The sequence below is a fragment of the Manihot esculenta genome, chromosome 5 (assembly GCF_001659605.2).
Source record: "Manihot esculenta cultivar AM560-2 chromosome 5, M.esculenta_v8, whole genome shotgun sequence".
In the NCBI taxonomy this organism is placed as follows: Eukaryota; Viridiplantae; Streptophyta; class Magnoliopsida; order Malpighiales; family Euphorbiaceae; genus Manihot; species Manihot esculenta.
The window spans coordinates 12936296-12949451 of record NC_035165.2 but is presented as its reverse complement, the minus strand read 5'-3'; positions in this window follow the sequence as shown (position 1 = coordinate 12949451).

Here is a 13156-nt window from a genome sequence, read left to right as displayed (position 1 = left end):
CTTGCTTGGAAAGGTCACCAACCTATTTTTGATGTCATGGTTTATATTTTTCAGTTGGTCACCTATCCAAGTGGCTACCAGCCTTGTTCATAGTCTTTTGACCATTGGAACAATTTTCAATTTGTGCTTTTGAGGTCTTTGCCTTTGCTGAATTTTCTTTCTCTCAATGATTTGGGCAAATCAACACCAATTGTTAAATCAAGTCACATTAAGTTCATTCACACAACTTTAATTTATTCTCAATCAATTGAGGGTCATCAATACATTTTTCACCATGGCAAACTCAAAGATTCACTTCAAAAGGCAATTCTCAAACATGAATATAGCCCACTGCAATTGATTCAACATAAGTTTAAAGAGTTTTCACATCAATGGGGTCATGGAAAGAAGAACTCATCCAATATAGTTCATCAGTTTGAGTGGAGCAAAACAAAAAGATGAAAAAGGTTGTGGTTGTGTGTGTTTTATTGAAAGCATAAACAAATTGAAATTTAACTGTGGCTAATTGACTTGAAAGAAATTTAAAACTGAAAGGGAAAAAAAAAGAAAAATTTTTCAAAGAAAAGAAGAGAAGGAGAAGATGGAGGAAGGAAGAAAGAAGAAGAGATATGCACCCCCACACTTAAATCATGCATTGTCCTCAATGTAAAAGAAGAGAGAAGGGGAGAAGAGAAGAAGAGAAGAAGAGGACAAAAGAAACTGAGTACTTCCCTGGGGTGTGGTGTGCGTGGCATGATCCTTTAGGCAGAATGAGTGACGAACAGATGTTCGTCTGGGAACTCTTCTTTGACTGGGCATGGTGTGGAACTATATGGGAGTCGGCTGAGGTGGTCTGCCACAAGATTCTCTTTGCCCTTCTTGTCTCTTATTTCTAGATCAAATTCTTGGAGAAGTAGGATCCACCTAATGAGCCTTGGTTTTGCTTCTTTTTTCTTGATCAAGTATCGCAAGGCTGCATGGTCAGAATAGACGATGACTTTGGTTCCTAATAGATATGGTCTGAATTTCTCCATAGCAAATACAACTGCCAAGAGTTCTTTTTCAGTTGTTGTGTAGTTGCTTTGGGCAGCATCTAGTGTGCGAGAGGCATAGTGAATGACATGGGGTGAGTTTCCCACACGTTGCCCTAAGACTGCTCCTACTGCATAATTGCTTGCATCACACATGATTTCAAATGGTAAGTTCCAGTCAGGCCCTTGAATAATTGGGGCAGTCGCAAGTAATTCTTTAATCAAATCAAACGCCTTTTTGCAATCTGCATCAAAATCAAATGTTACATCTTGTTGGAGCAATCTGCATAATGGCAAAGTGATCTTTGAGAAATCCTTGATGAATCTTCTGTAGAATCCTGTATGTCCAAGGAAGGAACGGATGTCTCTAACATTCGTGGGGTAGGGCAGATTTTTGATGGTGTCCACCTTAGCTTTGTCCACTTCAATGCCCTTGGCTGAAACAACATGTCCTAAGACCATACCTTGATTAACCATAAAATGACATTTTTCATAATTAAGCACAAGGTTAGTCTCAATGCATCTTTGCAAGATCTTTTCTAAATTGGTAAGGCATTCATCAAAAGAATTTCCATGAACTGTGAAGTCATCCATAAATACCTCAATGGTCTTACCCACATAGTCAGAAAATATGCTCATCATGCATCGCTGAAAAGTGGCAGGCGCATTGCATAGTCCAAATGGCATTCTTCTAAAGGCAAAAGTGCCAAAAGGGCAAGTGAAGGTAGTCTTCTCTTGATCTTCTGGAGCAACTGGAATCTGGTAAAAACCTGAATAACCATCAAGACAACAATAGTGAGTTTTACCTGCAAGCCTTTCTAGCATCTGATCAATGAAAGGCAGTGGGAAGTGGTCCTTCCTTGTTGCAGCATTGAGCTTCCTATAGTCCATGCATACCCTCCATCCATTTTGAACTCTAGTGGGTACAAGTTCCCCTTCAGCATTTGGAACAATGGTAATTCCAGTTTTCTTTGGAACCACATGTACAGGGCTCACCCATTTGCTATCAGAGATTGGGTATATGATGCCTGCATCAAGGAGCTTGACTATCTCTTTTTTCACTACTTCCATCATGGGTGGATTTAGTCTTCTTTGAGCATCTCGGACTGGCTTGCACTCATCCTCCATGTGAATTCTATGCATGCAGGTGGAGGGAGAGATTCCTTTGATGTCATCAATGGTCCATCCTATGGCTCCCTTGTGTTTCTGTAGTACTTTCAGGAGGCTTGCTTCTTCATGTTGGTTCAATTCATTGGACACTATGACTGGAAGTGTCTTGTTGGCTCCCAAATACAGGTATTTCAGATGGTCTGGAAGAGGCTTCAGATCAGAAGGTGGTTGCAAAGGAGGTTCGAAGGAGCTTGCTTGTGTTGGGGCCTGCTGGGCGAGGTTCGGCGGCCGAAAAGGTGCTGGGTTCGGCTGCCGAAGTTCTTCAGTTTGCAGGGTGAGCTTTGGCGATGGATTCGGCTTCCGCAAGTTAGTGGGGTTCGGCGGCCGAAAGATGTTTGGCGGCCGAAGAATGTCTTCTTTCCGCGCAATGTCTTGCTCAAGTGATGCGACAAAATCTGGTGTCTGTGGAGCAGTAGGATTCGGCGGCCGAAGGTGGGCTAAGTTCGGCGGCCGAAGGTGGGCTAAGTTCGACGGCCGAAGATCTTCTGTCTGCTTGATCTCAACTTGCTGAATGCTGCAGATTGTTTCTTTTAGTTTCAGGTTTTCAATCCTGCAAAGATCATCATCTAAAACAGAATCTTGATTTTCATTAAACACATATTGGCTCAAACAATCAATAATATCAAGACCATAAACAGGGGACATATCATGTGGATATTTCATGGCATCATAGACATTGTACTTTATGACTTCCCCTTCAAATTCCATGGTAAGAGTATCATCATGCACATCAATTTTAGTTCTAGCAGTACTCAAGAAGGGACGTCCAAGAAGAATGTCAGAACTAGTATTGCAACTATCTTCCTTAGTATCAATCACATAAAAATCAGCCGGAAAGACAAGTTCATCTACTTGGACTAATACATCTTCTAGAACACCTATGGGATATACCACAGATCTATCAGCCAGTTGTATCACAACCCTTGTTTCTTTTAGTGCACATGCATTGAGAGATTTATAGATGGAGAGAGGCATGACATTAATGGATGCACCAAGATCACACATGGCTTTCTTGATACCAACATTCCCAATTTTGCAAGAGATAGCAAACATACCTTTGTCCTTGCATTTGGTAGGGAGTTCTCTTTTAATAACAGCAGTAACTACCTCACCTACACTTACTTTCTCTCTTTCAGCTAACTTTCTTCTGTTGGTGCATAATTCTTTCAGAAATTTGGCATACCTAGGAATTTGCTTAACAGCATCTAGCAGTGGTATGTTGATCTCTACCTTTCTGAAAGTCTCAAGAATCTCCTTTTCCTCTTTTTCTTTTTGAGTTCTTTCAAACCTTTTCAGAAAAGGTGGTGGGATGTGGAAGCTTCCCTTTGGATCAGTCTTGTGCGCATGAGGTGGTTCAGATTGAGATGGAGAGGCTTCAGGTGGCCTTGGTTCAACTTCCTTTTCTTGCTCGTGATTAGCATCTTGAAGTTCTTTGCCACTTTTCAAAGTAATAGCACTGACATTTTGTCTAGGGTTAGTTTCAGTTTGAGAAGGGAGCTTACCTTGGGTTTGCAGTTGGCCTATAGAGGTGGCCATTTGGCTTAGGTCTTGTCGCACGCTTTGCATGGTGTTCACCATGGTTTCCATCATTGTTTGCATGATCTTCTCAAGGTTCTGATTTGGATTTGAGGGTGCTGGTTGAGCTTGATTTCTTTGGTAACTTTGGTAATTCTGATCATTGTTGGTCTTTCCATAGCTGAAGTTGGGGTGGTCCCTCCAACCTGGATTGTACGTATTGGAATAGGGATCATATCTAGGTTGGTTGTTGTATCTCCCAATTGCATTGGCTTGCTGATGGTCTTCTTGGAGTGTGGGACATTGATCAGTTGGGTGTCCCACACCTAAACAAATCCCACATAGCCTAGAAGGCTGGGGTGCTTGATGTTGTTGGATCTGGCCAAGGGCGATCTTTTCCACAAGAGAAGTTAGTTTTGAAATTTGAGATTCAACAGAGGACGTACTTACCTCATAGGTTCCTCTTTGCGTTTGCCCCTCTTCTTCATATTGCTTAGATGAAGCTGCAAGGTTGGATATGAGTTCCTTCATCTCCCTAGGTGTCTTGTCTAGGATAGATCCTCCACAGGCTACAATTATGAGTTTCCTTTCTGATGGAGTCAATCCTCCATAGAAGAACTGAATGAGGGCCTTGTCTGACATATCATGTTGTGGACAACCTGTACAAAGTCTTTCAAACCTTTCCCAATAATCATATAAGTCCTCAGTTGGTCTTTGCTTTATGCTAGTGATTTCTCTTATTATGCTAATTGATTTAGATGGTGAGAAGTATTTGTCCAAAAAGGCTTGGACCATATCATCCCAGGAAGTTATAGATCCAGATGGCAAATAAAATAACCAATCCTTAGCATGGTCATCTAATGAAAAAGGGAAGGCTCTTAATTTAACATGATCTTCAGAGATCCCTTGAGGTCTAATGGATGAGCAAATAATTTTGAATTCTTTTAAGTGCTTATGTGGATTTTTATTGGGTAAACCTCTAAATTTAGGGAGTTGATGAATCAAACCTGATTTCAGTTCAAAGGGAACTGTTAGAGGTGGATAGGTGATGCAAAGTGGAGCATAATCACCTATAGGGGTTGCTAACTCCCTCATGGTTCTTTCCCTTTGTGCTTGTGGCCTATTTGCTGGATTTTCTGGAATTATCTGGCCTTGGACAGCATGTCCATCATGGGCAGCAGCTGGTGCTTGAGGTTTTGCCATTGGCGCAAGATTGGGTTGCTGGAGTGTAGGACTTTCGGCGGCCGAATGTGGGTTGGGTTCGGCGGCCGAATGTTGGTCAGAAGGTTCTACGTTTGAGGCTTGCTTTCCAAGCCTTCTGAGAGTGCGTTCAATTTCTGGATCAAAGGGAAGAGTATCCCTACTTTCAGATCTGGTCATGAAAACAAAAATAAACAAACAAGTAAAATCAATTCCCCGGCAACGGCGCCAATTTTTGACAGGAGCGGTTGTCGAAGCCGGTCAAAAATAACCTTTCTGGTTATCAACAATTTACAACTGCAGATAGTGGTGAAAGAATCGAATCCACAGGGAATTGAGGACTTACCTATTTTCCTTATCAAGACCAATAAAATAAACTGAAATAAAAATAAACTAAAAAAGAAGAAAACTGAAAACGAGATAAACTGAAACGAGATAGAATTGAAACGAGATAAAACTGAAATGAGATAAAACTGAAACGAGATAAAATTGAAAGAGAAATAAACGGAAAGCAAAATAAACTGAAACGAGATAAAACTGGAACGAGATAAAACTGAAAGCGAAATAAACTGAAAGTAAAATAGGGGGTTTTGAGATTGATTTAATTAATCTAAAAATGAAAGCAATAAAAATAAAGCAAATAATAAAAATAAAGAGAAATCAATAATAAGAAAGATCTAGTTGAAGAATTGGATCCACTTTAGTTGTTGGGATTGATCATTGACACTTAGTTTCCTTTGGGTTGATTCAATAGATTAGTTATGGAGATGGAAGACGCTTCTCACCACCATGTCTTTCCTTATGAACAAACTGATTAGGGAACGTCCTCTAACCAATTACTAATCAACAAATTGCCAAGGAACGTCCTCTAACCAATTACTAATCAACAAATTGCCAAGGAACGTCCTTGGGCCATAGGCATCAAAACAATTGCCAATTGCATGAAGAACAAGAAAGATCCAAACCCTAACTACTCAAACGCATGAGATGATGTTAGATCATGCAATTCCTTGGATTTTCACACCAAGTGTTCTATGGACAGAATATTTCCAGCAATTACGGACTAACAAATATCCTAATCCAACAATTAATTAACTTTGCAATCAAGAATCAAGTGGCCAATTTGATCAAAACAACAAAGCAATCTTGGAATCAAAGCACAATTGCATGAATATTGAATAAAATCAAAGACAAAAGTTTCTGTTCAGATCTCACAACCCTTTAAACAACCTTAGTTTCAACCAAACTTCAACTAGAAAGAGGGTTTCAGCCACTCATGGCTGAACCAAACAGAAAATAAAAGAAAAGAAAGCAAAAGATGAAGAACTAAGGTGGAGAGAGAGACTTGGGGGCCTTGCCGATTTTTAGGAGATGAAAGATGTCTTCTTGTCTTCTTGAAGCCTTTAAATAGATCTTGAGAGGCTTCCTAGGGTTTCATGGAAGTCCAGGAGACTTTTAGAGGCTGTCCAAAGTGTCCTTGGTGTTGCATGTGCCTTGTTTGTGCATGTATGAAGGCAAAAACGAGTTGCATGTGATGGAAGGTAAGTGGGGGTACTTTGGTCTTTTTACTTGCTGCCCAAGGTCTTCAAGATGTTGCCTAAAGAGTGAAGAGGCTGCCCATGCACTAATAAGGAAGGGGGAGACTCCTTTTGAATTTTGAATGTGCATGGCACTAAGTAGGAAGCATGTGATCTTTGGATTTTCTTTCCTTAATAAGGGGGATCTTGAAATCCAATAATTGAATGTGAATATTGAAGATTTGAATCTCAAGATACTTCCCTTATTTGGCTCTTCAAATATGGCAACTTGGGATATGGCTTCTTGAACAAGGAAGGAATGCAATGGAGCGCATTTTCGGCTGCCTAAGTTGAGTTTCGGAGGCTGGAATTTTGGAGGTTCGGCGGCCAGAGTTTGGGATTCGGCGGCCGAAGGTAGTGGACTTTCGTCTCTGTCTGCATGGTTCGGCGGCCGAAGGTGCCGCCAAAGGTGGTCCACTTTCGTCTCTGGAGTCCTTTTTCGGCCGCCGAAGGTTGCCGCCGAAGGTGACTGATTTTTGGCTTTCGAAAGTTGCCTCTGAAAGTTGCTCCTCTAATTTGGGCTTCTTTTGGCATTTTTAAGAGCATTTTCTCCAAAATGTTTCTTCACACCTAATACTGCAAAACATGATTAAAACCACAAAATTAGGTAGAATAGGTGCAAATAAACATCAATAAAACCATGAAAATATGGACTAAAATATGCTTTATCACACAATAATCGCCGAAAGAAGGCCATGCGTTGGCACTCGAAGAAAGGACTACGTGGCAAGGGTCTGGTCAGATAATGCTTGGCCCATCGAGGGAAAGAAGACCTTGGCATGTCAAATCAGCCTCAGGTCGGTTCAATACTCGCCCTCTCAACTACAGAGTGAGGCTCCATAAGAAAGTTACCGTTAACAGCTGTAATCTAGCAAATCTCCATTACGCCAATAATCGCAAAATCATCGACCGATTAGCTGGCAATATCCCTTACCAAATGAGCCGATCACATCATTGCTGAATTTTCAGGAAATACTATAATAAACCCCACCTCTTTATAGTATAAAAATTAAGGCTCACAGAGATAAAAGTACGTTGTTCTCTTACACAACTATTCTTGAGTTATAAGCAATTCCTTACTCCTGCCTTGTTTTTCAGTTTACTGACTTAAGCGTCAGAGTGGTTGCAGTAAGTGCCAACCTCCTCACTTTCTCTCTCTTGCAGAATTGACCAATCGCAACACAGTTTCGTTCGAGGCACATCATCAATATTGGTTTCAGCAACATCAGTTATAAAGAGTATTAAAATGATATTTATACATAAATTTAATGTTTCTAATTAATTTTTAAAAATATTCAAAAGTTAGAAATATGAAATTTTTAAAAATGTTTTTTATAAAATAAGCAAGATGTAGTTCTTTTTTCTAAAAATAACAAAAAAAAAATGAAAGCTAGCTTAAATTATTAATTTTTATATATTTTGAAACTTTGACACATAATAAAATAATAAAAAAATATCATATGTGATGTGACAAAAAATAAGCTGAAAAGTGACTGGTTAATCTGCAGAAGAGAAATAGTGAGGTAGTTGACTCCGATGGACAGCCATTTTGACGCTCAAGTCAGTAAATTGTTAGAAAGAGCGAGTATAATAGATATCTTAAGTTTAGAATGACTGTGTAAGAATGCATACCTTGAAATTTATATATGTTTTACTTTTATACCATAAGAAGATGGAGTTAATTAATGAATCTCCTAGAAATCCAACAGGTACCAACTAGTGGATAAAGGATCCTGCAATTACAGGTAAGATGGGGATCTTCTGGATTCTATCCTCTAATGGTAACTTTTATAATGAGAGACTCAACTAATTCAGGAGAGGGTGAGTATTGCTCTGAGCATAGAGTGTTACGATGTTCGGGTCTTCTTTCTTGAGACTTCCGCAACCGCATGTCATATCTTATTAAGGCCTTGCCACGTGGTCTTATCCTATGGTGAAAGCTCATGGTATACTTTGGGTGATTATTATGCCATATCAGAGATCCCTCCATTGGTCTTCGACTCTTCAGATTTGAAGATTACAATTATCTTCACGATCTTGGACAAATGGTATGCCCGAATTAGCTCTCCATACCCACGTCTTTTTGTCTATTTCTGGATATATATGACGATTGCCTTGCTTCTTGAGCGGCATTTAAACTTGTCATCGAAATCACAATATAAAATCTTCTTTTCTCCTGCGATTACCACTTTTTGCTCACAACTGCTTTCTTCTGCTTACAAGAGACTCGACTACACAGTTTTTTTAATTCTTCTGCTTCTAAAAGGTAACTCTCACTTTCGCTCCTTTTTCACAAGATGACTAGGACTTTTTCTTCTTCATCGTCTTCTTCTGGTGGAGGTTCCACCTTGAGCTCTTCCTTTGTTGGCCCCATCCGCGCTCCTGCTTCTAACGTTCCACTGAGGGCAATCCATGATAACGACAGTCTCCTAGAGAACGACATCCCGTCAGTATTGACTAAAAGGGATGTAGACTGATTATATGACAACTACTAGATCCCTCGAGAGATTTTTTTGGTTTACAATCCACACCCAAATGTTCATGTTGAAGACTAGATTCCTGCTAAGGATACCATCATGGTATACGAAGACAAGCTAAAGGCGGGTCTCTGATTCCCAATGGAACTATTCTGCATCGAAGTCCTCTGGTTCCACAAGCTTATAATCGCCCAACTGCATCCAAACAGCTGGAGGATTCTGGTGGCTTTTCGCTTCCTATGTTTCAACAATAATATCGAGCTGAGTGTTGTGCTCTTCTCCCAACTGTAACAACTAGGTGCATAGAAGAATAAAGAGTTTTGGTTCTTCAGCGGGAAAAAACGCCAGTCTTTTTTTGACTGAATACCTTCCTCTTTGAACTGCTGAAACAACAAGTTTTTCATCCTTCACCATAGGGTATCCGGGGGTTTTAGACAACTGTGGACTAGCTAGAATATATAGCAGAGCTCAGAAAGGATGGGGTCCCACCACGGAGGGATGAGGAAAAGGCTTTGGACTTCCTCCAGATGATGGCCTCGACCCAAAGTGTAGACATTAACGTGGCGATGAGGAATGTCATTTTTTCCTGGCAAAGTTAGTACCAGGGGAAACAAGCTCGAGCCCTTCAACTGTCTAGTCTTCAAAACCTTTGGGAAAGTGCTCCCTACCTTGTAGAGCAACGTATTTTTCCTTTCAAATTTTGTTGTCCTTTAAACTATCTTACTTACTCACTTATTGCTTTGTGCAGGTATGGCTAGTAAAGGGAAGAACAAGTTTGCCAAGTGGCACATGCTGCTCGCAAATTCAAAGCTGCTACTGGAACATTTGACCCACCTCGCTGATGGAGAGGAGGAGATTATTATGCTTCCTCCTCCCCTCCTCCACCTACAACCGAGGAAGCAGCCACCACTTAACCTAAGTCTTCCTCAAGGGTTACTCATTCACTAGCCCCTATCCAAACTGAGCCATCACAAGAAGAGCTGGAACTAGGGCCACACGGCCTTAAGGCATCCAAAATCTAGTTCTATCATTGACTCGGACAACCTCACTTCTAGAGGAACCCCAACTCTCGATCCTTATATCTAATAACGCTGTGAGCCTTGGAGATCATTATCACCTAAATGTGATTGAGACAGATGATATTTACGACAATATCATCCACTCTGCAATGAAGAGTGCTCTGTGCATGTACATGGCCAAGGAGCGGGACAAGGCTCTAAAGAGAGAGTTCGGAGCATAGGAGACGGGCAAAATCCTCCTCCAAGAGGAGTGCTCGAGGCTAAAAGCTTGGGTTATGAAGGTGGAGAGTATGATAAAGGAGACCCTAGGGTCTGTAGACAAGCTCTAGGAAGACTTGGATGAAGCCAATGCTGCAAAACTCACCCTTGAGAATTGGGCCAAAACCATTAAGGATCAAGTGACTATCCTTCAGTAGCAAGTCCAGGAGCTGCAGTCTTAAGCTCAAGAGAACCGGGCCAATTCTGACAGGATTGCTGAGTTGAAAGTTGAACTTCAGGAGACAGTGGCTCGAGGAGGGGAGATGTTCATTGAAGGCTAGGACTCGATCAAGAAGGAGCTGGTCAAACGCTTTCCTACTGAGGACTTCGCCTAGATTGACGACATCCTCCTTGAGGAAGAGGACAAGGACGAGGATGGGCAGGATGAGGAGAGGCCAACCGAAGACAATCCCTCCGATCTGGCTTTTAATGTAATAGCTATAGATGACAATGTAATAGAAGCTCAGGAGGAGGCGACTGATGATGTCCCTCCTGCCCTGTAATATTTCCTTAATGAAAAGCATTTTCTTCCATCTTTTGTCTCTATTTTTTCCAAGTACTTGTAGGATCAGTACTATATTAAAAATGAACATAACCATAACTCTCATCCAGTTATTTTCTCAGACCAATCGCCAAAATGAAACTTAAATAACTTGGATAATTATATTAACGGGACTAACACCCAGTAATTAGCTTAGCGATTACCCGACTTGTGGCCTTGATGTAAAATGCCTTAGAAATTTAATTGACGAGACTAACACTCGGTCAAGTGTCTGGCGGTTACCCACCTTGTGGTTTTGGCATAAAATGCCTTAGAAATTTAATTAACGGGATAACACCCGTTCAAGTGCCTGGTAGTTATCTGCCTTGTGACTTTGGCATAAAATATCTCAAAAATTTAATTAAAGGGACTAACACCTAGTTATGTGTCTGACGGTTATCCACCTTGTGGCTTGACTTAAAATGCCTTAGAAATTTAATTAATGGGATTAACACCCAGTCATGTGCTTGGTGGTTACCTGCCTTGTGGCCTTCACATAAAATGCCTCAGAAATTTAATTAAAGAGACTAACATCCGGTCATGTGACTAACAATTACCTGCCTTAGGGCTTGGCATAAAATGCCTTAGAAATTTAATTAAAGGGATTAACACTCAGCCATGTGCCTGGCGGTTACCCACCTTGTGTCTTGGCATAAAATGCCTTAAAATTTTAATTAATGAAACTATCACATGGTCATGTGCTTGGCAGTTATCGGACCGCTACCGGCGCTAGGATCCAGATCGACTTAAGGTCGCCGGGACCCGTAGCAAGCCTAACATACATCCTGTACATCTGGCATAATCCCATACATGATCAAACATAAGCATAAACTTTAAAACATAAAACTGTAAACTTTTTCTTTCTTTCGAACACCAAGCTTAACCTGTGCATGCACAACTCATAATCATAGACCCCAACACTAGAGTTCTCATCATCTACTCTCGTGGGGCAACGTACATTAAGCTTGGCTTTTCCTGTCTCATAATAAAACATACATAAGGACCATGTACAAAGGGATTAACCACACTTCTAGGGCTAAGCACAACTCTAACTATTACGTTACATTATTTTACATCATAACATATTACATTTCGATACATATCTCTACCTTACATCATGTCCACTACTAAACTATTACATAAACTTGACCATGGATATAACCTGCTGATCTCCTGACTATCTCTGACCCTACAAACCTGGGGTTAGGGGAGAGGGGTGAGCTAAAAAGCCCAGTGAGCAGAACTAAAGAGAAAAACAGTTTATTATATCATATGCTTTCATGACATGCATCACATCACAAACAATACACATCAAGGATGAATTCGTCACCATTAGCCCTCTACATCTAGATCTCATCTCATAATAAGTCCAACAATGCTCTATGCCAGGGGCGATACGGCCACGCCTGGACTTCACATAACTCTATGCCAGGGGCGATACGGCCACACCTGGTCTTCCTTGCTCTATGCCAGGGGCGATACGGCCATACCTGGTCTTTCATGTTCTATGCTAGGGGCGATACGGCCACGCCTGGTCTTTCATTTCCTATCATGCCATACATGTCATATCGTATCATATTAAGTCATATCACATTATACTGAGGGCTAATGGATCATCCAATATTCATCCACATCATCATACATCGTAATATGCAATGCAACATATTCGTGATCTCTAATGCAACAACCTATTACATAACATGGCATTCATGATGCATGAACATGCTTTGATCATTCAATTTCTTTAATATAAAAAGAGTTATGTTCTACTCACCTTGACTAGCTCTGGACCGACTCTGAGGCAGCTAACACTGCTAAGCACCTTGGTTCCTCGGGTCCAATTCTACATAGATGGACTCCAGTGAGGTGCCAAACATACTCTAAACAATACATAAACAACTCCCCAAAAACCCCCTAAAACATCCTCAAAACAATCATAGAAAACACCCATGAAAGGGCTGGACAGGGCACTTTCGGTGGCACTTTCGGCGGCCGAAGGTCCCTTCCAGAGACGAAAGTCATGCAGGTTCGGGGGCACCTTCGGCGGCCGAACCTTCTCTCCAGAGACGAAAGTCAGGCACTTTCGGCGGCCGAACATCACCTTCGGTGGCCAAAAGTTTGCTCCTGCTCCGAAACACAACTTTCGGGGGCAAGGTTTGGCGGCCAATCATGCAACCTTAGGCAGGTTCGGCGGCCGAAACCACCTTCGGCGGCCGAACCTGAGTTCTTCCAGAACTCAGCCCTTGTGCATACAAGCCTCCCAACCTCTCAAAACAAGCCTCCAACCTCTTAAAACATGCCTAAAATTCTCAAAACCAAGCATAAACCCTAGTCATGCATAAAGGAGCTTAACAACTAGATTAAACTCCAAAAAAATAACATCAAAAGC